This window comes from Piliocolobus tephrosceles, chromosome 17, assembly GCF_002776525.5.
Source record: "Piliocolobus tephrosceles isolate RC106 chromosome 17, ASM277652v3, whole genome shotgun sequence".
Classification (NCBI taxonomy): domain Eukaryota; kingdom Metazoa; phylum Chordata; class Mammalia; order Primates; family Cercopithecidae; genus Piliocolobus; species Piliocolobus tephrosceles.
The window spans coordinates 28808414-28812284 of NC_045450.1; the positions used below are offsets into that span (position 1 = coordinate 28808414).

Consider the following 3871-nt stretch of genomic DNA (forward strand, 5'->3'; position numbering starts at 1 on the left):
GTCAACATGGTGAAACCCCATCTCTACTAAACATACAAAAATTAGCTGGGTGTGGTGGCACGCGCCTATAATCCCAGCTACTCAGGAGCCTGAGGCAGGGGAATCGCTTGAACCTGGGAGGTGGAGGTTGCAGTGAGCCGAGATCACGCCACTGCACTCCAGCCTGGGTGACAGAGCAAGACTCAATCTCAAAAACAAAAAAAAAAGGCCACTGTCGCCACCACCGAGACCAAGATGGCCACGAGACTCAGCATTTTCCTCAAGATTTCCTGGGCCAGAGAGCCAGTGCTGGTCGGGTCCTTCATCATCTGGAGCCTCGCTATAATTCTACCCCCCACTTAGCCCCTACACCAAGTACTCCACCATGATCAACGAGGCAATGCCCTACAACTACCCAGTGCCTGTCTGCGATGACGGGAACATGCCTGACGTGCCCAGCCACCCCCAGGACCCTCAAGGCCCCAGTTTGGAGTGGCTGAATAAATTTTGAGCACCTCCACTGACAGAGGAGGACTCTCCCATGGCTCCCACTAAAAACGTGAAAACCAACCTCTCCCCACCCAAAAAAAAAAAAAAAAAGAAAGAGAAAGAAAAATTGCATTAAATATCTGATCTAGGCCAGGCACAGTGGCTCAGGCCTGTAACTGTAACTCTAGCACTTTGGGAGGCCGAGGCAGGAAGATTGCTTGAGGCCAGGGGTTCAAGACAAAACTGGCCAACAAAATGAGACCTCGTCTTTAAAAAATAAATTCCGGGACCAGGCGTGGTGGCTCACGCCTGTAACAGCACTTTGGGAGGCCGAGGCGGGTGGATCACGAGGTCAGGTGTTTGAGACCAGCCTGGCCAACATAGTGAAATCCCATCTCTACTAAAAAAAAATACAAAAAATTAGCCAGGCGTGGTGGCGGGTGCCTGTAATCCCAGCTACTTGGGACGCTGAGGCAGGAGAATCGCTTGAACCTGGGAGGCGGAGGTTGTGGTGAGCTGAGATCGCGCCATTGCACTCCAGCCCAGGCAACAGTGCGAGACTCCATCTCAAAAAAATATATATAAATACAAATAAATAAATAAATATAAATTCCTGGCACGGTGCACACGCCTGTAATCCCAGCACTTTGGGAGGCCAAGGCGGGTGGATCACGAGGTCAGGAGTTCAAGACCAGCCTGGCCAAGATGGTGCAATCCTGTCTCTACTAAAAACACAAAAAATTAGCCAGGTGTAATGGTGGGAGCCTGTAATCCCAGCTACTCAGGAGGCTGAGGCAGCGAATTGCTTGAACTTGGGAGGTGGAGGTTGCAGTGAGCTGAGATCATGCCACTGCACTCCAGCCTGGGTGACAGAGTAAGACTCCGTCTCAAAAAAAAAAAATTAAATAAGTAAATTAAAAGTAACTAACTAAATATCTGGATATCTGAGCCGGGTGCGGTGGCTCATGGCTCTAATCCCAGCACTGTGGGAGGCCAAGCAAGGCAGGCAGATCATGAAGTCAGGAGTTCGAGACCAGCCTGGCCAACATAGGGAAACCTTGTCTCTACTAAAAAAAATTAGCCGGGTGTGGTGGTGCACATCTGTAATCTCAGTTACTCAGGAGGCTGAGGCAGGAGAATCGCTGGAACCTGGGAAGTAGAGGTTGCAGTAAGCCGTGATTGCACCACTGCTCTCCAGCCTAGGTGACAGAGTGAGACTCTGTCTCAAAAAAAAAAAAAAAAAAAAAAAAAATCAATATCTGATATACATGTTCATTTATTTATTTACTGAGATGGAGTCTCCCTCTGTCGCCCAGGCTGGGGTGCAATGGTGCAATCTCGGCTCACCGCAACCTCTGCCTCCCTGGCTCAAGTGATTCTCCCGGCCTCAGCCTCCCGATTAGCTGGGACTACAGATGTGCACCACCACGCTTGGCCAGTTTCTGTATCTCTAGTAGAGATGGGGTTTCACCATCTCGGTCAGGCTGGTCTCGAACTCCTGACCTCCTGATCTGCCCACCTCAGCCTCCCAAAGTGCTGGGATTACAGGTGTGAGCCAACACATCAGGCCCAATATCTGATATACATGTTAATTGAAGCTGGGTGTGGTGGTCACACCTTTAATCACAGCATTTTGGGAGGATCACTTGAGCCCAGGAGTTCAAGACCAGCTTGGGCAACATAGCAAGACCCTGTCTCAAAAAAGAAAAACTTAACATTGACTTTCCTGTCAGAGATAGGAAGTAAATAAGACATTTATGGTGAATTTAAAGCACATATGGCAGCTAATGGTGACAGCATCTCACTCCAGCTGACCCTTGGCCTATGGAAGTGGGCCCGGAATGGCCCACAATTCTTAGTGTTGGCAACTAATTAAAAAAATTAAAACATTCGAGGTGGGTGGATCACTTGAGGTCAGGAGTTTGAGAACAGCCTGGGCAACATAGTAAAACCCCGTCTCTACTAAAAAATAGGAAAATTAGCTGGGCATGGTGATGCATGCCTGTAATCCCAGCTACTCGGGAGGCTGCGGCACGAGAATCACTTGAACCCAGGAGGCAGAGGTTGCAGTGAGCTGAGATAATGTAGCTGCACTCCAGGCTGGGTGACAGAGTGAGACTCCATCTCAAAAAAAAAAGAAATGGCCACTTGATGTAGTCTTTCAGAGTCACAAATATTTTATTTTTTTTGAGACCGAGTCTAATCTGCCACCACAACCGGCCCAGAGTCACAGTTGGAGCCTGAACTCTGCCTCAGTGTCTTCACCACTTGTGCCTTTGTCTTTGCAGTTCTGCCTATTATAGCCTTTCCTCCCTTGCTGCTTGGCAAACTTCTACTTATCCAGTAAGGCCTGGCTTCAGTGTTACCATCTCTCTTTAGTGTTCTGTGGTTGTCCACCTGATGGATGACTTACTCTCCTGGCAGGGTTTCCAGTCTGATTCCAGGTGATGGCACTTACTACACTCAAGTATACTTTGTGGTCTGTGTGTCTCATCCACACTCACCCACTGGCTGGTCCTGTGGTTTAGGGACTGAGCTTTTCTTTATCTATATCCATCCAGTCGGCCTCATGATTGGAACATACTATGCAGTGCTCAGGCAATGTTTGCTGAAGCGCAGGGGTTAAGAGCAGGCTACCTGGCTTGGGAACCCAGCTTTGCCACTTCCTGTGTAGCTTCGGCATAACTTTCCATCTTTCTTTCTTTTTTTTTTTTTTTGAGATGGAGTCTTGCTCTGTCACCCACGCTGGAGTGCAGTGACATGATCTCGGCTCACTGCAACCTCCGCCTCCTGGGTTCAAGCAATTCTCCTGCCTCAGCCTCCCGAGTAGCTGGGACTACAGGTGCCTACCACCACGCCCGGGTAATGTTTGTATTTTTAGTAGAGACAGGGTTTCACCATGTTGGTCAGGCTGGTCTCGAACTCCTGACCTTGTGATCTGCCCTCCTTGGCCTCCCAAAGTGCTGGGATTACAGGGGTGAGCCACTGTGCCCGGTCAGCTTTCTGTCTTTCTACGCTTATTTCCTCATCTGTAAAATGTCATCCTTAGCAGGGCGAGGTGGCTCACACCTGTAATTCCAGCAATTTGGGAGGCCGAAGCGGGTGGATCCTCTGAGGCCAGGAGTTCAAGACCAGCCTGGCCAACATGGTGAAACCCCGTCTCTACTAAAAATACAAACATTAGCCAGGTGTGGTGGCACACACCTGTACTCCCAGCTATTCAGGAGATTGAGGTGGTAGAATCGCTTGAATACGGGAGGTGGAGGTTGCAGTGAGCTGAGATGGCGCCACTGCACTTCAGCCTGGGTGACAGAGTGAGACCATGTCTCAAAAAAAAAAAGATAAAATGTCATCCTCACATCAGCCTTTTGTTGTGAAAAATAAAATCAAGAGTTTACTCAAA

At 49.1% G+C, this 3871-nt stretch overlaps 1 pseudogene; it reads left to right on the forward strand.

The window, feature by feature from the left end:
• Nucleotides 1–234: 234 nt before the first annotated feature.
• On the forward strand, nt 235–490 carry LOC111525680 (annotated as a pseudogene).
• The last annotated feature ends 3381 nt before the right edge of the window (nt 491–3871 follow it).